The following is a 23,534-nucleotide window of genomic DNA, read 5'->3' on the forward strand; positions in this document are numbered from 1 at the left end:
GTGGGACATACCATTGGCTGTAGTTCAGCATTGACCCAGACTTGCTCCATTGTGCTGAGGATAGAGAAAGTAGCCAGCACAAAAAATTTGAAGAGTGGGCTTGCAGTGGTTGGGGTGAGGCAGCAGGCTATAGTCATCATGGTGAGATACAAGTACGCATTCGTTGGGGAAGGCGATCGTCCTTTGCCTCCTCTTTCTATGCGTTTGGCTTCAGCAGTTTCTACTTGTCGCACATTGGTTTGGTGTTGTTGGTGGCGTGGGTGGGGATTGGGTTGGTACCGCTTGCGAAATGGAGGTGAGCACTGTTGTTGTTGGCTGCAAGTACTAGCCATGTGGCCATATGCTTTGCAGTTGAAGCAAAGTGGGTCTCCATTTTGATTATATGCTGGTCGTCTGCCATTCCTCCAATTTAGGTTTGGTCTGGGACTTCTATCTTTCTATTTTTGCGGCTGCTGATTTCTCGGGCAGGCTGCCGCAGAGGATCTTGGCTGGCGGTATTCTGGTAGGTGGTACTGTGAGTTTGGCCAGTTCTGCTGTCCTTGGAAATCAGGAGCTTTCGGTTGGAGATAAACTCTCTCCATCTGCAAGTTATTCACCTGCACAGTGAGCTCCTCCTTCTTCCCCAACAGTGCCTCCTGCTGTGAGCTGGTGGCTACAGCATGTACATGAGCTGTTCTTTCTCTTTGCAAAAACACCCTCTAAGCTTGTGCTTGCACTGCCAACTATAATGCTTCTTTTGAATTTTCTTGGTCTTTAGAAATTATCGTCTCCTGGAGGTATCTGGGTAAGCCTCCTATAAACTTCATCATTAACTGGTCATCTGCCATCGGTCACTGCTCATCAGGACAGATTTCTCCTGCGAGACGTTGCAAGTCATCAAAGTAGTGCACTACACTTTCGTCTGGCACTAGGGTGCATAGGTTGAACGCACCAGTGCCATACTTCTTCCCATGGGTGAGGCGTTGAAAGTAGTCGTTTAAGGCTGTAGTGAAGTCATTGTAGTTCTCTTTCAGATCAGCATTCTCTCTCACTTTCTTTCTGTAGATTTTAAGCGCATGCTCCTTTAAACTATTGGTCAACCACAGCGCTGCTTTGGCGTCATTGAAGCCAAAACAGTCACAGACCATCTTGTAGTCACTGAGGAAACTTCGGAAGCTGCCATTCGTAGCTGGGTCTCCGTAACACTTTGGAAAGTTTTCATCCAGATGTGCTGCAAGATCGGCCATCTGTCTTCTTTGCTGATCATGAAGTTCTTGTTGCAGGGCAAACACTTCCTCTGCTAGTCGACAACAATCTCTTTTTTCAGCTCGTGCTGCTCGATTGGATTGAACTTCTTCCAGAATGCTCATACAATGGAAATGTGTTAGATTTGGTAGAACTGCCCTAATCACGACTCACACAAACTGCTTTTTCACAGTTTAATGGAAATAGGTAAAAGTGTTACATGGTATTTTTCTCTTTGCTAGCCAGTTAAATTGAAGGTCTAATTGTTGTAGCTCTTTTTAGCTCTTTTTCAAGCTTTGAGACTGTTGAGAGGTTCTCACACAAATCCTTTATATAGAGGTTCTAGCTCTTTTCAAGCTCAGTACTAAACATGACAAAAGGTGTAGGTGTATTGACACGTACACTACTATCTCATAGCCAGTAATAAATTTTTTCTCCTCCCGACTCACTGAGGCTCGCTCAACTGCACAGCCCAAGCAAAACTCGTACTAACACAGCCCTAAACTGGTGGTGTAAATAGCAAGCAGATTTTCATTCACTGTAGTAAAAATGTTCTCCGGTTCTATACAATAGAATTTTTTTCTTTCATTAGCTGAAGTTATTCTCTCTCTAACAGTGTAAGTTGCGCAAGTGTTGTAAATAAAAATCTCTGGTTTTCTCTCATTAGCTAAAGTTATTGTCTCTAACAGTGTAAGTTGCACAACTGTTGTAGATAAAAATCTCTGGTTTTCTCTCATTAGCTAAAGTTATTCTCTCTCTCTAACAGTGTAAGTCGCACAACTGTTGTAAATAAAAATCTCTGGTCTTCCTCTCACGTATGCATACATAATTTCTCATAAGCCTATAATCTCAAATCTCAAAATTTTTTCAGTAAATCTCTTTTTCAGCTCTGCATTACTTGAATACTCCTCAGCTTGCTTCTACAACCACGCTTGAGTTGATGATGTGCAGAATTACTTTCTCACAATAATGCACACCATGTCTGCCACAGCTCTACTTCAAGCTTGGCATGCAATTTTTCTAAAGTGTTGGGGTTTTCCCCTCAAAAAAGTGTAAACAAACATTCTATTCACGCTCTAGCAACTCTTTAGGAAATTAGAACAATTAATAACTCATCAATCATTCTAGTCGGCGCTCCCCTTGCTAGATTAATTAATGGCTTACGCCCATAAGCTATGCCTACGCTAACAGTTTACTTTACAAGGCAAAAACTTCAACGCTGCCAAACAAGCATATTTGCATGCCTCGGTCATTGACCACCAAATCTGTAATAAGTTTTCGCTTCAGATTTGTCTCCACCACACCAAAAGCATTGTTTTGCTCAATTGTAAGGCACCCAACTTGTTAGGTTTTGAACCATGTTGTGCTGAAGAGCAAATCTGGGTTCTAGGTGTAATGTCTAGACTTAAAATGCCAGCAAACTGAGTTCAAGTCATGCAGGGTAGTTTGTGAGGCAACGCTGAACCCTGTGATATTTTTCATATAGAACTAGTCCATCATTTTAGCTAAGCAGGCTAAGCGAAGATTTTTAATCGTTCACTTTGCCAAATAACAAAACCAGAGGAGGTTGGTGGCATGTGCCTATCTATCAAATTTTATCTATTAAACAGAGAACAAAATGTACAAGATTTACTAAAATTGTTGCAAAGGCATAGCATAGAAAAAATGTAAAAGAATATTCCCACCACTCTAGAAAAACAACTCTGCCTCTAGGCTGTGTCACACAAAGAGTCACTTGCCTGAACAGTGAATAGCTCTGGTAGAGAGTCTGAGAGTGCACAAGTGTATATATAGATATGAGTGTGCCAACAATTGTACTTCCAAAGTTACTGGATACTGGATCTCAATAGTAAAATAATAAACTTCTCGCTTTTATAATAATGGTAAATATTCTGTATATATAGCTGGTTATAAATATCTTGTAATTCTATTGGCTAGCATCAGACTGACGCAAAAGGGTTTTAAAACAAGAATTTTTAAATGTGGTTGCAGACTCTGTTCGTCATCTGTTTGTCACGTTTGTCGTGAGCCCAAAAGCGGAGATAGACCGTGAGAGCCTAGAAGTGCGGTTTCTGCTATACGAGTTCAGCAGAGGTCTTTAGTTCGCCTTAGTCCTGGGTCCTGATGTGGGTTTGGGTTTCCATATTAGGAAATGTCTGTGAAGATTATATCACATGTTGGCTTGGGCAAATTCCATTTAAACATCTTTGTTGACCTTCTACTACCATCTGGTGTAAGTCTGATTGATGACAGATTGATTGGCATTTGTTGCGGGTATCTGCGAGATTGACGCGCTCTCTTTCTCAAGAGCTGTCTGCAACAACATTAAATGATTTTTAATGTCATCTTCATCTGCCATACTGATTCAAGTATATGGTAAACATATCTCTATCAAAGTCAAACAGCATTACAACAACATGTGTTTAAGTGAGGTTGCTTATATGTCAAATCAAATCCTCATCTGTCATTTTGATCGTTTTACAAATAAAAAAAAACATTGATTGCGGAGAACATGTAGGTTATTTACCTTGTGGTAGGTTAATAGTCAGTGGTGATTTTTCTTGTTTTTTCTGTGGTTTTGACCTCTTTATACTCTGAGTCACTGTAAATCAAAAAGCGATTTGAAGAGAGGGGAAAAAGTATACACTGAATATAATTATATTTGGGAAATGAAAGTTGAATCGATATTCAAAGCGGTTTAACCAAAATGTAAGAAACATTTGCTCTGCACCAAACTGACAGCGATACAGTGTTCCGTTTATAAAGCATAGCTATCAGCAGAATCTTATCATTCGTAAAAATGTTTAGATTGCTTCCTTGGAAAATAAAAATTAAGCCTCTGCCTTCACTACCAAGAATAGAAGAGGAATCAACGTACATACATACATACGAACCAATCAGCTATGAACCACAATTACTGTACCAAAAACATAAATTAATGGTGAGCATCCTTAATGGCGAGCATCTTTAATGGTAAGCACCCTAGTAAGCATATCAAAAACACCCTGTACAAAATTCTTAGTAGGCGGATCAACAAGTAACTTACTATACAACTATGGTAGTTTTCTTTTTAGCTCGATTTCCCAAGATAGCTTCGAAAGCGCAGTTTATGTTTTCAAGCTCGATGATGGGAGTAAGTTTATTTTCACCATTTGCAACAGGACTTACACATTGCGCTTTTTTGTGATTTAAAGTTTGCTCAATGAATGGAGAAACAAATTCGTCATCAGATTGGCGAAAATTTGTACATCAGCAATTAGTTTGTAAGATATTGCTTCACTGATGCTTATCAATACATCAATTTTTTTACCCAAACCATTAGGAGATTCTGTTGCTACTTTGCTGTGTACCACTCTAGTCACAGGGACGGCACAGACTCCAGCAGCTAATGAGATGATACAAATGTACATATTGATTGAACTATAAATGATGATGAACTGTAGCCTCAACGAAGCAGTGATAAATGATAGCGATCGATCAACGTAGAAAAACATCGCGGGAATCCTAGTGACACAGATTCTCATTCGACGATTATTTGCTAATTCAAAAATTGATTCCACCAACCCATCACTAATAATGTCATGTTTAAAAAAAAAATTGGATATTATAATACCCAGGATTCATAAGAAACAAAGGCGGCATTTGCACTCAATTGGGATAATGTCAATTGGCCGCAGTGGCCGTATGACTTGGTAAGCCAACCAGTTATTACAAGCAAGCAACGAATCTTGGATTTCACGTAGGATTTCCGATATCCGATATACAACCTCTTTATTATAGTAACCAATATAATATTGTGCTATCTCTTTTGATTAGAGCTCTTAAATGCTAAACGATAAAGACCAGATAAGACATAGCTTGGATGCGTGTATCTATATTTTTTGAATTTTTAAAAAGAGGACACGCCTAGTGGTGGCCCCACATTTGCAAATCACTTGTGAGAATGCCAGGTGGCTGCAATGGTCACAAACATGGGCTCTATGGGGGCAATACCCTTGTGCCTGAGCTTCACTATAGCATTCAATGTCAGGATTCTTCTCCCTCCTCTTTTCCTCATCCCAGTAATCCCAGTATTTTTCAGAACTGTCGCTAAAACGTACACGTGTGATAATTCCATATCATTTATCTTGTTTCCATTCACACCTACACACAGAATTCAGATTCATTTCAATCCACATATCAACGCTAGTAACTCAACCGCGTAAGGTGTACAACTAAAACTAAATCCGATTTCGATTATCCGCTATATCAAAGATGGGAAAGTATTATACACACCTTTCTTCTACCACTCCCTCACTGCCTGCCTTCTCCTATTCTTTTTTTAAAGCTTTTATTCTACAATTATGAAGGAAATGATGAAATTCCGTTTAATATTGAATATAAAAATATTGGGAACAACCTTGTGACAATGGATAGATGTAGTCATGTATACATATACTTATTCCAACAAGAGCGTGCTCCTTTTTTTCCTCTAATGGCTCAAAAGAGCCTGTATGAAGTTTCGGAGAAATATGTCTTCCGTTGTCGATTCGGCTGCTGCCATGTTTCTTTAGTTTATCCCGCAAAGTCTTCCCTTTTTGGAAATATCTGCTTCAGTACATCTAGTAACGTCAACTTTTCGTAAATCCAGAAAACTTTTTGGCTTTGACATCCATTGCTTTTAAGTAAGCTGAATAACTAAAACAGCTAAAACCTGCTTTTTATTCTATTCGAAAGACTACTAGAAAATCGTTTAACATACCTACAGGATCTCTGTCATATAACAAATAGAGCTTTTTCAATAATATTTTACCTAAGAGAATAGTTACAGGATTTGTAGATGCTAAAAGTTTTGAGTGAGCGTATAAATACAAGATACAAGATTTCTCATCAAAAACTACTTAACGTCAACTAAAATTTTTCATAATCAAGTGAAGAATTCTATGTATCAAGAACAGCACATACTCCGACAGCTAATAATAGGATCAAAAAGTACATGACGAATAGAATGAAAGAAATTAGAAAACAAATATTAAGATCAACTATAGGACTATAGCCCTCAATGAAGCAGTGGTAAATGATGGCGATAGAACAACGTGGAAGAACGCCATGTCAAACCCGAGTGACACGCGTTTTCATTGGACAATTATTTGCTAATTTAAAAATTGGATTTAATTATATTTTGGAATTTGTGGAGGGAGGGTGCATGCCTAGTGACGGCCCCCACATTCGCATATTAACTGCGAAAGTGTTAGGCGATCACAGTGGCCACAGATATGTGTCCCATGAGGGCAACATCCTATCTCCAGAGCCTCTCTCTGGCACTCCTCGTCACATTCTTCCTCATTCTCTTCGTAATCTCCATGTTCCTTTATTTGTTCTCTCTCCTCTTCACCCTCTACTTCCTCAGAGCTTTTACTGAAAACATAAACATATGATAATTTCATCTCATTCACCTTATTTCCATTTATATCTACACGCATAATTTAAAAAACTCAACTCATACATCTATCTCACCGACTCAACTTCATAATGGTTACAAATTACAAAATAGAAAAAAAGTATTTTGAAGAACTTTTTGGTGATCGGCTTCTGATAATTGCTTTCATTATGCAATTCCTGTTTTCAAGTTCAGCAATCGGTAATAACTTTTCTTCTCCATTATCAATTGCGTTTACACACTTTCCTTCTTTAATGTTCAGAACAGTATCAACAAACAGTTCAACGATACAGTTATTCATACCTGTTAAGGTTTCTATGTATGTTAAGATAGTTATCATAGAGTGTATGGTCCGGAAATATGATTCCGTTCTCTGGTACCCGGCTAAAAAGGACAATGCTTGCTTATAACCTAATGATAGGTAATTCATATAGGCATATACAAAAGCCAAAAATTGACAAGAAAGAATAACGAATATACTCACTATCTACACCTGATAGACCATTCACCTCTTCCTGCAGGTCCTATAGGAAGTTTGAGTTTAATGCTTGGTTTTACTGTAGCAACGGGCTTGTTTACTACATTGGCAGGATAGAATTCCTCTTCACGAGGCTTCTGTACCCCCTTCATCTCAAAGGTTTTCTCCGATTTTTCATCATTAGAATTAGATGAGTTAGAAGCCATCGTGAAAGACAGAATGATGACAAGTATGAATTCTCAAAATGTTTAAATCTGGTTCGGTTTCACATTTGCATAACCACAGTCTGATAGTGATCTGAAGTTAGCGTAATTCATAGTGTAAACGAGTTCTTTAGCTAATTAAAGGGAAAACATGACAAATGAGTGCCTTGGAAGTTGTCTATCGGTGATAATTGAACGCACTGGATGATGGGGGTTAGGTTGACATTATTACCTATAGTACTTAATGAGAAACTGTTTAAAGTCATGGCTTAAGGCTGCGCATTTGATGTAAACAGATTTAAAAAGACTATATAATTGCATTGTAATAAGGCTAGCTTAAAGGCGACAATAAAAACCGAGTAAAATATGTACGATAATTATGCGTTAACAGTGGCGGGTATGCACTTAAGCTGCGCGCCTAAAATTAATGTAAGCAAATCGAAAAAGACTATATAGTTGCATTGTAAGTATATTCAAAAGCGTTATATAAATTTAATTGTAAGCTGGTCGTGAACTACCTTCCTATTCTACTCACGGGTATTCTTTGTTGGCATTTGATTTGACCCTTAGCCTCGGTGATGATGGTTGCTTCCACGTATTAAAGAAAGGAAACATTCGATTCGAAGCAAAGTTTGACAAAGGATTGAACGTTCCAGTCAACGTAATCGTATATGCGGAGTTTGATGCAACTATAAATATTGATAAAAACAACAGTGTTACCAAATTTCTACAGCTAAGGAATATGGATAGCAAACAACTCTACACCCAAACAAGCTACCAAGCTTAAGCAACAAGATGAACAAGAGAGGAGTAATAGGTATGAACTCCGGAGAAAACCGAAGTCCAAACAAAAATAGGATTTCCAATATTACGGATAATTCTCCTTATCCCACTCACCTAAGTTTAAAGAACGACGACTACACATTCAAATGAACACCGGACTGGACTAACACAATAAAAGACCTAGTTTAAATCAACAAAACAACGTTTATTTCTTACAACAACAACACTACAACAAAATAAAAGCCACAACAACAACAACCAGCGTCAACACAACGCCGAGTACCTCGCCCAAGCGATCAGGCCCTGAAATACCAAAGGAGCATATAACACAACATCATAAAAACGCATACCGATGGAGCTAACAAGACTGAAGAAGTTGGGAAATACCAATAAATAATAACGGTAGGCAAATCTGACGTAGGCTCAAAAGTGACTCGATTGTCTGCTGTTCTTCCTGCACCAACTACAGAATCAACGGTCCTAAGTATCACCGGAAGAGGAATACACTGTACAACGTATCCTACACAGGTACATCTGTCCACATCACAGGGCTGTAGATAAAATGTTTTGTTGTCAGGAACTACTCAACAGCGATTAGAGTTTTTCATAATTACGTGAATATTTCTACTTACCACTTTGGTCAGAGGAACGGCACAAGCTCCAACGATCAATAAAAGGTAAAAGTGCATGACGAACAGAGAAATCAGAAAACTAATATAAAACGGATCAAATTGAGACTTTAACACTCAACGGATCAGTGATGAATGATAGCAATAGGACAATGTGGAAGAATGACACGCTAAACCCAAGAGACACGAGTTTTCATTGGACTATTATTGGCTAATTTAAAAATTGGCTTGACTAACTCGCCACTGACATTTACCGTTTCAAAGGAAAACCGGATATTATAATACCCAGGACCCTCAGGAAACGAAGATCACTTACGCACTTGCCAGAACACAATGATTTATCGACTGATATTAACGCTACTATGACAACCGTCAAGAAAGGCAATATATCATCCATATAGCTTGGTGAGCCAACCATTTCATACAAACTAGCAAGAATCTTGGATTTTACTTTGGATCTGTACTTGCAATCCGATATGTGATCTCTTTATTGACATTTATGATACTAACATGCTATCCCTTGCGATTAGCGTATTCGTATGCTAAACGATAAAGACCAGCTAAGACATGATTGGCAGATATATATATTTTTTTATAATTTATGGAGGGAGGGTGCATGCCTAGTGGCGCCCCCCCACCCATTCGCATATCAATTGAGTAAGTGTAAGGTGGCCACAGTGTCCACAGATGTGTGCCCCATGGGGGCAACACCCTATTTCCAGAGCTTCCCTCTGGCACTCCTCATCGCACTCTTGTTCCTCCTCCGACTGCTGCTGTGGTTATGGCATCAAGAAAGAGGATAGTCGTGAAGAAGTTACAAGCAAAAGTCCACAACTCGTACACGGAAGCGACATGTTTTCTGAACAGGAAAGAGAAGAATGATTCGCCAAACAACTTTTCTCTGCTTTCTATGGTGTTGTATTTTAATGTATTGTGGCGACTTGTGACCATGCCCATAGAGTCTAGAACCTTCTTTTGTCTGTATAGTGTAGACAGTAATTGATTTAGATAATTGTACTGATCAGGGTCTGACCACCCTAATAAATGCAGACTAAGAATAATAAGAGTATAAAAGTGTCTGAGGCTTAGAATATATTCACCCCCTTGTTCTGCGAAGGTTGACTCTTTTCACTTGTTCCGCTGACACGTCTGTCTGCTATGAATAAGCTGTATTGAAGAGAGTGAAATATGAAGGTGAATATACGTCCATATATATCGTTTAGGAGTTAGCCTGGGTGTCCAAGAGTAAGCTATATCTTTCAGATCTCCAATTTTTGGTATTACAGCTTTTGGGGTTCCTGGCTACGTCCTGTTGTATTTACGTCAGCAGGGATTCATAATATTTAATATTCTAGTTTTAATCCCTATCTAGTGTAGATTGGTACCAGATGCGGATCTTCGTACCGCATGACAGAAGTTGTTATCGTCTGGGTGTTGTCGTTGACTGGGGGTGTGATGCCGCTTTTAGGATTTTAATCTGGGTTTCAATTACTGGCTTTGTTTCAATAATCTTGAATCTTCCAATGTAACGTTCTCAATGTTCAGACAGTGGAATGGGTGGGTTGTCATGTGATGTCACTAATCCCAAAGATGAGATTTGTTGATGTCGTAACTCTGGGAGCTTGTCAAGTGAGCCATATGATGATATAATTTGTTATTTTCTTTACGTCTATCTGTACACGGCTGATATCAGATATAACAGCTGTTGGATAAGGTTTTGCTGGGAGATTTGAATAATCCAATTTTGACTGCAAATGTTTTTATGTGATTATTCAAGTCATTTCTTGACATGTTAGCGTGTTCGCATACCAGTTGGTATTCAGAGAAAACAGTTTCCAGATGTTCGGGTATGTTGACATCGCATTTGACCATTTTAAATAGTTGTCCACTTTTCATTTCTTTGATTTGTTTTTGCTGAAAGCTTTGGTCTGTTATCGACAATGAATACAGGATTCTCGCAAAACTCTCTCAAATCCGCATAATTTTTTCATTTGTAGAAACTCGCATTCCCATATATGATGTTATGGTGTATACTAGTGTTTTCAAGTAATCCAAGTTCTTACGTCTCCAACTGATTTTTTTTATATTCTATTTTTGTGTTTGTCAAATGGTGAATATTTGCACATATCTGAGTGAAAGTAACAGCCTGATAGTTGCATAACGTCCTCTCCCTTTCCTAACTTGGCGTACTCATCAATAGGTAAACGCCCACACCTCTTTTCCAAGCCGTTGAACATATCCTGACACTTTACCTTTAATGTTCTTTCCATATGCGTTATCAATTTGGTACCGAGCTACCTGTGTTTGCTTTTCTTTTCAATTTTAAAATCGTTGCATTTTCTTCTAACATAAGCACCAGTTGGCATCTCTTGCATCAGATTTTTCAGATAGATATCACTTATATCAAACCGTAGGCAGACTTGTGTTGTTTCTGCTGCATTGCTATAGTATTAAATCTTTCTCCTGGTGTATGTTAAATTCCATAGACAGTCCTTCTATAATACTATTTCGGACTTGGTGATACAAGTCTCTGTCTTTTTTGCTGTTCAAAAAAGTGTGTCTTCTGGATCTTTCAGTTGAAGCAGTTTTTGTATTGCTAGCCCTGGCATAGATAAAGCCATTATAAAATCTAGATTTTCGCTTTGGAAGAATTGATTCTGTTTGTCTAGAGCATCGATAAAACTCTTACAATCATCGTTGTTGTACTAATATATTTTGGAGACTTCTCATGTTATGCCTATGCTGGGTATCTTTGCCGTACTGGTCATCTGCTTGACTCAGGCCTCTCTGTTTTAAATGGTTGTAAAAGTCTTCCTTTTTGGAAATGTTCTCTGCTTCAACACATCTAATGACGTGAACTTTTCGTAACTCCAGAAACAATTCCTGGCTTTGACATCTTTTGCTTTTAAGTGAGCTGAATAGGTACATCCTGGTGCTAGGTAGCTTGTAACGTCTAAGAAGCGAAGGCCATCCATTTTCAAGTATGCAAAGATATGATCATTTTAAGATTCCTATGATCATTTTAGATTTTCTCTTTGAAAGAATTGATTCTGTTAGTCTAGAGCTAAAATAAAACCTCTACAATCCTTATTGTTGCACTAATAACATCAACTTTTCGTAAATCCAGAAAGTTCTTTGGCTTTGACATCCATTGCTTTCACGTAAGCTGAATAGCTAAAAACAGCTAAAACCTGCTTTTTATTATATTCGAAAGACTACTAGAAAATCTTTTAACATACCTACAGGATCTCTGTCATGTAACGAAGAGAGCTTTTTCAATAATATTTTATTTAAGTGAATAGCCACAGGATTTGTAGATACTAAAAGTTTTGAGTGAGCTTATAAATACAAGATACAAGATTTCTTATCAGAGACTACTTAACGTCAACTAAAGTTTTTCATTCGATTCGAAGCAAGATTTGACAGAGAATTGGACGTACCAGTCAATGTTATCGCATACGCAGAGTTTGATGCAACTATAAAGATTGAAAAAAAACAGAGCAGTGCTTCCAAACTTCTACAGCTAAGCATTATGGATAGAACTGTATCGACTGGGAATACAATGAAGTCGGTTTACAATCGCCTATCTGTACAGTATGCGGTGAATACGTAATATGTTTTATCACTCATGGCATGAGGTTTCACATTTCAACACATAACGTTCATGTTAAACATCATTGATGACTTGTATGCAAATGATGCTATTGCTTTCAATTATATCAAAAACAAATATCGAGATATAGCAAATGCTAATACAGAAACCTTAAAGATTATTTATTTTTCTTTTATCTTAACGCATATAAGTTCAGTTTTGACTTAATTTTTTCATTTTAATTGATGTTAAGATTTTTTTTTCGAGTATATTCAATGATACGCGAATGTATGGTTTTGTTAATGAATGTTAAATATATCACTTACCTAATTGATTCAAGAATATGAAGTTCATCCTTATAGTGTCCGTATTTCGGATGATCGAGATATATAATCCCGTTTTGTGGAAGTTGACTGAAAGACATAACAACAAAAGTTCATCTGAATGATAAGTTCTGCACACAAACGATGAAACATGATGAAATTATCAATGAGTAGAATAGAATACTTTCTGTTTTTTTCATCAACAAACTTCTTCCTCACCCCAATGACATTCTTATCTTAATTGATGGGTAGACCATAGCTATTGATTTACCCTCAACATCATTAACCCCCTTCATTTGATGTGCATCATTGCTGGTCATGATGAGCATTATGTGGCATGAGATTTGTGATTGCTCATATTTGTTTGCACCATGTTTAACACAGCTTTAATCAATCTTCGGATTAACCAAATAATTATTCATACCTGATTAACCAAATAATTCTTCATACCAAAGTAGGTCAACCTGTAGGTAGGTGAAGACTTAACGAGGAATTAATAATAATAGGTATGTCTAATGACCTTATAATTTAGGTGAGATATATACCTGTAGGAGATAATAACTTCAAGATTGAGACTTTAAATGGAAGCGTTTACCAACCACAAGACAAAAAGCCTCCTAATAAACTTATCAAAAAATTCCCATCTAAATTCATAGTGAACCTGTTGAAAACTCCTGTACAAATTGCTAGTAAACATAACGAAAAGCGACTTACTATACTACTCGCACACCCCCCAGGCAAAATCATTGTACATGATAGATATCTTTATGGCATGGCTTCGGAGGATAGCCTCAAAGCACAATTTCTGTTTTCTAGTTCAGTTGTAGGTATAAGTTTTACGTCATCGTTGTCAAGCGCTGTTGTCAAGCATCGTTGTCAAGGGTGTTTACACATTGATAACAATACTGATTCAAGTATATGGTAAACATATCTCTATTAAAGTCCAACAGCATTACAACAACATGTGTTTAAGTGAGGTTGCTTATACCTTCCCTTTTTCAGAAGATGTCGTCCTCGACATTCGAGAGACATGTAATTTCCAGCCGAAGCCTGGATTGTGCCTGGTGGGGGTAGCGTTAAAGGGGTGGACCGCATGTCTGGTTCACTGCCTGGAAGGTATGGATATCATACCCAAAGTAATCTCCGATCTTTAGGTCCAGGTAGCCCATGAGCTGTTCCCAGAGCCTCTTTGGGTGTGGGTGGTCTGGTTGCCGAGGCTGGTAGTGAGGAAGCCTTGGGTTATGTCTCTCAACCTGCTTCTTGAGCACCTGTTGCCACATCAACATCATCTCTCGATTCATCACTGCCTGGTCAGCGAGAGAGGATTTAGCTGGCTGGTGAAGGTGTGCTGTTGCAGTCGGATCTTTTGCAATCTGTAAGCGTGGCGCTTTTGTCTCGGCCTCCTTCTCCGCAAGGGCTGCCTGGAGTCGTTGCACCACCTCCTCTTGCTCCGCTAGTTGGCCCCTCAAGTATTTCACTTCATCCTTCATTGCATCATAACGTACTTTCCTCTCCACTCTTCTCTGTTTCCTTTTTACAGCCCGCTCCGGATGTGCTTCCCACTCCTGGCTTCGTTTTCTCAGCCGCTCGAAGATGTTTGGTGCCTATGCCATCCTTAAACATAAATAGACATGCATTGCACAAGACCAGATGGCTTTTTCACCATCTACAGAAGATGCTTCCAAACATTGTAATTAATCACGACTCAACATATTTTAATTTTTTTTTAGAAGCGAAGTCAGATATATTGCATTTCCTCATATGGGTTCTTGCTTAATGGTCCACCGTGCATCTGTTGTGACTCCGAAGATTGTATCGGGGCGGCTCTTCGGGCTCAGGCTCTGCTCTTGGATCAAGGTCGAAACTCACACCGAGTTCAGGATTGGCTTTTTGCTGCGGCAACAAGGTAACATCCATCTCCGGGCTTGACTCGGCAGCAATTGGCTCCCAGCAGTGCTCTGGCATCTGTCTAGGCACCATTCGTCGTAGATGATTTGGGTGCACCCACATCGTCTTTCCAGGATTTTGAGGCACCGGCCCAATCAGTCCACTGGCTCCAAAAACAATGTTCAGCTAGTAGGGTCCCTTGTACTTTAGCTGCAGTTTTGGGGAAAGGCAAACTTTTTGACCTCAACATGTACACTTTTTCTCCAACTTCTAGCTTGGTTGGGTTTGATGGGAATATTGCTTCTTGTCATCACCACAAAACAGCTCGAGGGGGATTACCACTTTCTCTGTTGCTAAAACACGCAGTGGCGGGGTCTTTGAGTGTTTTAGGGGTATGAGCTGACCTCTAATCTCGAGTTTTCGTGCAGCAGTATCCAATAGGATTGGTCCCCACTTTTGGATGCTGTCCCACCCTAGAATGCCATCCTGGCAGCAGCCTAGAAAGACGTGGAAGAGTTGTTGGACTTCCAAGTCTCCAATATTCAGCGCCAGCTCTGCTTCACCAATCAGGTTAAGCCTTTTTCCAGTGACTGACACAGCCTGTTGACAGGTGAGTAGGTAGATTGGAACTCTCAGGCATCGTATCAACGCTTCGGAAATGATTGAGATTGCCGATCCAGAATCAAACAGGAATTTTCAAACTTAGCTGTTGACAGCAGCCAAGATCACTAGGCATGGATCGTTCTGCCTACCGTTGTGTAGTTGTCGAATTGGGGTTGCGTGCAGGGTTTGTCTGGCTACCTCACCAGTTGACTCTGTGTCATTGGTCTCTTGATTGGTTAGGGAGTCTCTCTCAGCGGCGGTACACTCTATTTCATTGGAGGGTTGTCTCCTTTTGGCTCTCCAGTGGTTTCTTACTGTGGATCCAAATCTTTCAAATTGTTTGTGGCTCAGTCTAAATACTCCATAAAGGGTGATTGCTGAGCCAACTACGAATACCCACACGTGGAAAGAATTCTTGAGAAAGTCGATGAAGGAGGTCATTCCTCTGGACACTATTCCAGCAGCTAGTTTATCAGCGGTAAACTCCAAATCTTTGAAGTCCCCTGCACTCGGTGAGGCTCCCAGGAAAGCTAAAACTTCAGCACGGGCTGCCGCAGTATGCAAGAAAGCATTTAACTGCTCAGTCGGCTGAAGTTCCCGCCAGGTGTACATCATAATTGGTTTGAAGATTATAGGCTTCATCAGGTCAGCGTCATCAGCGATTCAAGGGTAGTTGAAGGCATGAAGTATGGGAACTTCCACCGTCTTGGTCAGCTAACCGGTCGGTCTGTTGTAAATGTACACTTCCTTGGAGACGCTGACGGGGATGGACGATGTCAATGAGCAGTCGGCTGGTGTGCCATGATGTGAGATGATTAGAGTTGAGGGGTTTAAGTATTCATGGGACGACTGGTTGTTGTATTCAAATTTAATGGGTATTTCTTCCGTGCAGTCTTTTGGCTGAGCAAGAACGTGGTAGTTGCCTGTAGGTATGGGCACACAATTCCAAACTTGCAGCAACTTGTCTCCAGCGCGGCTGTACAACAAGGACTGGTTCAGCAAGGCTCGAATGGTCTCAGTAGGTTTGGTGAGGACAAGGGTTCTCATCACTGTTGTTGCGGACTGCATACTTTCAAAGGTCAACTTCAGAACATGCTGATAGGCAAACCGCTGTTCTTCTCTTACTCTAAAGTACAAGGCTTAAAGTTCAGCAGCGAGCTCATCTGAGGTGACAACTCTGACATCTGTGGCTTCTCGTTTTTCTCTGGTGATGTCGCCTCGGACAGGAGAGCTCTCTAGGATTTCCATGGTGAAGGGGATAGATTGGTCAGATACTTGAACGGTCTTGCCACAATCCATCTTTGTGACATTGCTTAGGAATGTCAGCGCCAACTGACCGTCATTTGAAATCCAGCTTTTGTGAAGATATTGACCACTCATCTTCTTATAGAAAAGGTACTTGCATTTGGCCTCCATGTTGGCCTCCCAAATTAATGTGCTGGTTTCCAATTGGCATCCGTTTGCAAAGTAACTAGGGCAGCTAGTCACATCTGCGTCGGTGCATTAGAATCTTGCCGAGTTGTCTCTTGTAGACTTGGACAAGGGTGGCAAAATAGTTAGTGGCGATATACTCGTGCCAGCAGCAGCATTGTGGAACGCCTCCTTTTGGTGTGCTGTATATGAGTTGGCTGCTGGTAGTGAGGGCTCCCTTTGGTTGCAGTTCCAAATCACCCACACTGGTTTTTCAGGTCTGCACCATATCTTCACACTCCTTTACAGTCACCCTCATCTCTTCAGTAGAGGTCTCTTTGCGTTGTTCGTCGCCAAAGAAGTATGTCAGCAACCGGACAGTCTGCTTGATGCCTCTGCAGTGCCATCCGGATACATCATATTGGAGAACATTATAACAGTAAAAGCTGAAAATGGCAGGTCGGGGCTGCGAGTCATGATCCGCAGCTGGTAATATGCAATTGATTGGAGTGGGAAGGATGAAAAATTGCCCAAGAGATGCTGTAGGACATACCATTGGCTGTAGTTCAGCATTGACACAAACTTGCTCCATTGGGCTGAGGATAGAGAAAGTAGCCAGAGCAGAAAATTTGAAGAGAAGGCCTGCAGAGGTTGGGGTGAGGCAGCAGGCTATACTCATCATGGTGAGATACAAGTACGCATTTGTTGGTGAAGGCGATCGTCCTCCGCCTCCTCTTTCTGTGCGTTTGGCTTCAGCAGTTTCCACTTGGTGCTGTCGTCGTTGGTTGCAAGTACTAGCCATGTGGCCATATGTTTTGCAGTTGAAGCAAAGTGGGTCTCCATCTTGATTGTATGCTGGTCGTCTGCCATTCTTCTAATTTTGGTGTGGTCTGGAACCTCTATCTTTCCATCTTTGCGGCTGCTGATATCTCGAGCGGGCTGCCGCTAAGGATCACGGCTGGTGGTATTCTGGTAGGTGGTGCTGAGGGTTTGGCCAGTTCTGCTGTTCTTGGAAATCAGGAGCCTTCGGTTGGGGATAAACTCTCTCCATCTGCAAGTCTGCAACTCTCTCCATCTCCTCTCCATCTCCCAATAGGCATCCAAATTGAAGGAGCTATGACTCCTACAGGAATGCCCCGCCTGTTCACGAGTTGTGTTGGCATTGTTGATGGGCGTTGAATGCCTCTCATGCTGGAAGTCGTAGCTCCTGATTCCAATCCTACATGCACCCTTCGCCTGTTTACGAGTCGTGTTGGCATTGTTGATGGGCATTGAACGCCTCTCATGTTGGAAGTCGTAGCTCCTGATTCGGATCCTACACGCACCCCTCGCCTGTGTACGAGTCGTGTTGGCATAGTTAAAGAGTGTTGAACGCCTCTCATGTTGGAGATCGTAGCTCTTGATGAGGATTGAGCATTTGAGACGGTTATAGTGGCAGACATAGACTGAACACTTGATTCCAATGTAGTAGTTGTTGTTCCTGGTTGTCCGTATGAAGCCATTGTAATTATTATGATTCAAATAATGTGTAAGCATTGCTTTTATATGTAACATGTAAACCTTACAAACCATCAAAGCCTTCGTAGTGGTAAGCATTCTGGTAAGCATATTGAAAACTACCAGTACAAAATTCCTAGTGAGCGTCCTTGGTGGTAAGCAAACATAATGATAGGCGTTCTTTAAAACTTATTGAAAAATACCTGTACAAAATTCCTAGTAAGTTGTTAAGCGTTTTTATGGTAAACATCCTAGTGAGCTTATCGAAAACTCCCTGTACAAATTTTCTAGTAAACTTGTTGAAATGTGGCTTACTATACTACTTGTACTTAGGTGTGTTGATATCGCATTCGACCATCTCAAATAGTTGCCCACTTTTCATTTCTTTGATTTGTTTTTCGGTAAGCTTTACTGTGTTATCGACATTGAATACAGGATTCTCGCAGAATTCTTTCAAATCCGCATCATCTTTTTTAAATGTAGAGACTCACATTTTCATATATGATGTTATGGTTTATGCTAGTGTTTTCAAGTAATCCAAGTTCTGATGTCTCCAACTGGTTTTTCTTTTTTATTCTATCTCAGTGTTTGCCGAATGGTAAATATTTGCACATATATGAGTGAAAGTAACAGCCTGATAGTTGCTTAACATTCTCTCCCTTTCCTAACTTGGTATATCCATCGACCAGTAAATGCCCACACCTTCTTTCCGAGCCATGGAAAATATGCTGCCACTTTACTTTTAATGTTCTTTCCATGTGCGCTATCCATTCGGTAGCAAGCTACTCGTGTTTGCTGTTTTTTTCAATTTTAAAGTCTGTGCATTTTCTTGTTCTAACATAAGCACCAGTTGGCATCTCTCAGATTTTTCAGTTACATATCTCTCATATCAACCTCTTAGCAGCTTTTTGCTGCTTCCGCTGCATTGCCGTAGTATTCTGATTTGATTGTCGCAAAATCTTTTTCCTAGTGTCTGATAATTAACATAAACAGTCCTCCTTTAATATTATTTTGGACTTGGTGATACAAGTCTGTTTTTTGCCGTACAAAAACTGTGTTTTTTGGTCTTTCAGTTGAAGCAGTTTTTGTATTGCAAGCCCTGGCATATGATCCAAGATTTGAATACATGGGTAGAAGTCTATAACTCCCAGATTTTAGGACTCAGAAACTGCATTACATTATATTGTAAAATATCTCAACCTGCCTTGCTCTGTGTAGATCCAGTGACTGAACGCTGAACTTCGAAAAATGCTGTGATATTTATTCTGTCTTTACTAATTACAGAAGGTAAACATAAGTCAGGACATCATTGGCTAAAAGAATTGTGGCGTGCGAAAAATTACATCATGTTGTGAAAAATCCTGCGCAAAAACTATGAATATTAAAATTGCAAAAATAGTTATTTTTGCGGTTGTGTCTGGTATCAAATTGTCATTTCTGGCTTGCCATTTTTCGCTTTGGTCTGGTCTTGGTTCAGACGCTTAGTAGAGGTAGTCCCTGGGCACGGTCTCAGGTGTGTATTTTGCTAGCTATCCTTTATTTACTAGATTTCGTCTCTCCTTACCCTTGGTCTGGTAGCTCAAGTGTTTAGAGGGACGGGTCTTGTAACTGCATATGAGATAGTGGAATTGCAGGTCATGGTAGTGTTGGCTCTCACGAAATTGCAGCATGTATAATTTCCTAGCCATGAGAATGATCCTTTAGGTTTTTATAAGTCGAGGCTTTTCTGGATGTAATTAATTGCAGCTTCTTGTTTCAGAGGTGTACTGCTTTCTTTTTCAAAAGCTTATGTTCAAACGTCAGCGTACCTCAAAGCTGACGAGATTGGCAGTAAATGCTCTCTTTTCCAAGAGCATGCTTATAATATGATTTCGATGTCAGGGCTAAAGTTTCCTCACCGCTACGGTGATAAACACTAAGCCTCATTATCACATTAGAAAACACTGGGTAGCTGTAGGAAGACTGAAAAAAAAGGTTAGTACTTTGATAGTTTTGGTTATCCACCATAAACCTACCCAAAATAGGAGATGTTTTGGAGAACTGTATCTACTGTAAATACTATGAAGTCAATTTACAATCGCCTCTCAGTACAGTACGCGATGAATAGGTAATATTTTTTATCACACATATGGCAAGAGGATTTACATTACAACCTATAGCTCATATTTTAAATAACAAAAACAAGTTGTATGGGAATGATGCTATAATATTCAACTATATCAGAAACAAATTTTGAGATTTAGCGAATGCTAATACCAAATTTTTAAAGATTATCGACTTCCTTTTTTGTGTTATCACAAATAAGTTCAGTTCGACGTGATCTGTTTCTTTTTGAATAACTAATACTCCTAGCATTTTTTATTTAATATTTTTATTTTGCTATAAATATGTTTTACTATGTATAAATATAGGGAGTTAATCATCGACGTCATTCTGTAAAGTTCTTCCCAAAAATATGGGAGACCTTTATGTGTGTTTGGTTTGACCTGGTTTTAGGAATTGCCTGCTCTGATCACTTGTGATATTTAATTAAAAGAGGTAATTAAGAAGGCTATTTTACATGCACTAATCAGAGTTATTTATTTAATCCAAATGTTAATAATCACATGGTTAATACCACTAAAAATTAACAATAGCTGACACAAAATAAAACAAAAGTACAGTAAAAGGATACCTGAACTTAGGTGAGGTAGTCGTATGTAAGAGTAAAATAGCAAAGAAGAAATATAGAGTAGATACTGCTCCGGAGCTCCATAAACTAATGACACGAAAGAACAACAGACTGCAGAGGGTAGAAGCTATAAAATGTAAAACCAAAACCAATTAAGCTTTAATATCTATGAAATAACTTTATGGTCAAGTCAGACCAATAACTCGGAAAACGGATAGAAAAAATGGGTAGAGTTAATTTACTTTGGTTAAATAATTTTGACATAGTCATGCAACCCTAGGTAGAATATGTAAATGTTCGTGAGAATTCTTGATGTCCAGGTGTGTCTTCTTATTAAATGTCTTTCTGTTGGTAGAGGGTGTGTCATTGTGTGTGTTCTTCTTTAATATATGTGGGTAAATGTTATGATGGATGTCATGATGGAATGAAATGGAATTAGTTTTGACCGTGAGAACCTCAGACCGTGAGAACCTCACATCTCCCCCCATCCGCCAGTCGAACGGCACGGGAGATGACTTCTTAAAAGTTCAGTTCATTTTATCTTGGATATATATACATATATACATACATGTAGATGTGGTGAGCCGACGATTGTGTGTGATATAATGTCTCTCGCGTTTTTCTCAGGGGTGGTAACAAGGGCTGGATTGTTAATCGTTGAAGACTCGGTTGTATGACTCCCAATTCGCTCGCAATCACCAACTCCACCCGGGCCTGTTATCCCTCCTCTAGAGGAAAGTATATGGCTGAAACAGCAAGAACACAAACTACAGAAACAAAAAATTATCAATCGAGAATTAGACGTGAAAGCTATATGTAAAAAAAAAGAAAGAGTAAAAAAAATAAAAAGTAAAAAGCAAAAGAAAAGTTATAAAACCAAATAGAGATAAATGGAATTCCTTCTAACTCAAAGTCTAACCACAAATATTACCCATGACATCCGCAAAGGTCCACAGTCCGGCTGATAGTGGACTTATTTCAAATAAAAGGGGTTATTAGCAAAAGTCAGTCAAAATGTGGCTGTGTTTCTCCAACGATTATGGTATAGTACACTCACCTTGAAAAAGAAATTTGTCATTCTACAGTCTTTGTTAATCCTCCTGTTCTCCTCAATGTGCTGCATGGCTGTCTGTCTAAACGCTATGGTTGTCGTGGGTCGTTGTCGCCAGTTGGCGTTGGCTATGGTCATCGCAGGTAGTCGGTAGCTTCTTAGTCTTCTCTGCCTATCAGCAACAAAAATAAACTGCAGCAGCACCACGTTTCTCAGGGCAACGGGGTCTACGCCAAAAGCATCCAAAGCATCTCTGCTTTTGTATTGGGCATGGTGGTTGATCTGGTTGCTATTGCTAACATTTTACTGGCATGGGACATTTTCTACTCACTCATTTGGAGGAAGGCGGGTCAGAGACAGTTGTTCTCATGACCCAGAGGCCTTCCTTGGTGGTAGATCAGGTCTTTTAAGGGCATTGTATGGAAGATGTAGTGTTGGAAAAAGGCCATCTCTGCTTTCGTGCCTGGACACTTCTCCTCTGGTCAGCTGGGGGGGGGGTAGAACCTGTAACCTAAATTATGATTATTTAATTCACATGGCCCAAGCCTGGCCTCTTCTTCCGAAAGGAGCTCATGTGTAAATATATGTACAAGTGTACTTAGCAAAGGGCCACGGGAGGGTTGTGCTTCCAGAAGTAACAAAACAGTAACAAACAAAACGAGTTCAGTTTTGACTTGATCTGTTCCTTTTTGAATAACTGTTCAGCATTTTTTTATTTAATATTTGTGCTTTAAATGTGTTTTACTAAACATAAATATAGGGAGTTAATCATCAACGTCATTCAAACAAAATGAGTTCAGTTTTGACTTGATCTGGTTCTTTTTGAATAACTCCTCAGCATTTTATTATTTAATATTTTTGCTTTAAATGTGTTTTACTAGCATAAATATATGGATTTAATCATCAATATCATTCAAACATCTCATTTATAGTATAGAAAAGTATATAAGGCTTACCTGATGAAAGTAAGCCCTGATGCTTATCAATATATCACTTTTTACCCAAGATATTAGGAGATCCTGTTGCTACTTTTGCATTTTGCCATTTGCAGATTACACAATTGTCATGTACACCTGAGCTGCGATATTTGCTAGTGAATCTAGGTAGGTTTACACAATCATCAGGTATGTCTGAGCTGCATTATTTGCTGGTTAATCTTGGTAGGTTTACACAATTGTCAGGTATGCCTGAGCTGCGATATTAGCTAGTGAACCTTGCTAGGTTCACACAATCGTCAGGTATGCCTGAGCTACGATATTAGCTAGTGAACCTTGGTAGGTTACCAAGGTTCACTAGCTAATATCGTTGTGTGAACCTTGGTAGGTTCACACAACTGTCAGGTATGTCTGACCCGCAATATTTGCTGGTAAATCTAGGTAAGTTTAGCAACTACAAAACTGCAAAACTACACAAGAGAATGACAGGACCTTAGGAACTGGCCGATGTTTTTCAAATGTGTCTTGTGGTGCTTCTCTGAGTCCTCTCATTTTCTGAAGAATTCAGTTTTATTGATGGGTCAAAGTAGTCTTCCCTGACTAGTGGTCCAACATGCTTTTTCAGCGTGTTGAGGTTCACTCTCATGGGTTTGTTGTCAGGCTCATTAAAGAGTTGAATTTTTGCTGTAGTCTCATTGCAATTTTTGAGTATGTAGGCGTTTTTTCACCTTTTGGTCATCTTGGAAGACTGGTTGCCGTATCCTCCCTTGTCAAGGTAGATTATGTAGTCACCTACTTGTAGTGTGTTGGCTGTATGTAGCCTTTTCGT

At 39.6% G+C, this 23,534-nt stretch overlaps 1 protein-coding gene across 5 annotated transcripts in view; it reads left to right on the forward strand.

Moving 5' to 3' along the window:
* LOC137393463 (uncharacterized) overlaps window positions 1-23,534 on the forward strand; it is a 96,823-nt gene that overhangs the window by 71,169 nt on the left and 2,120 nt on the right. The window lies entirely within an intron of this gene.

Source organism: Watersipora subatra, chromosome 4, assembly GCF_963576615.1.
Source record: "Watersipora subatra chromosome 4, tzWatSuba1.1, whole genome shotgun sequence".
Classification (NCBI taxonomy): Eukaryota; Metazoa; Bryozoa; class Gymnolaemata; order Cheilostomatida; family Watersiporidae; genus Watersipora; species Watersipora subatra.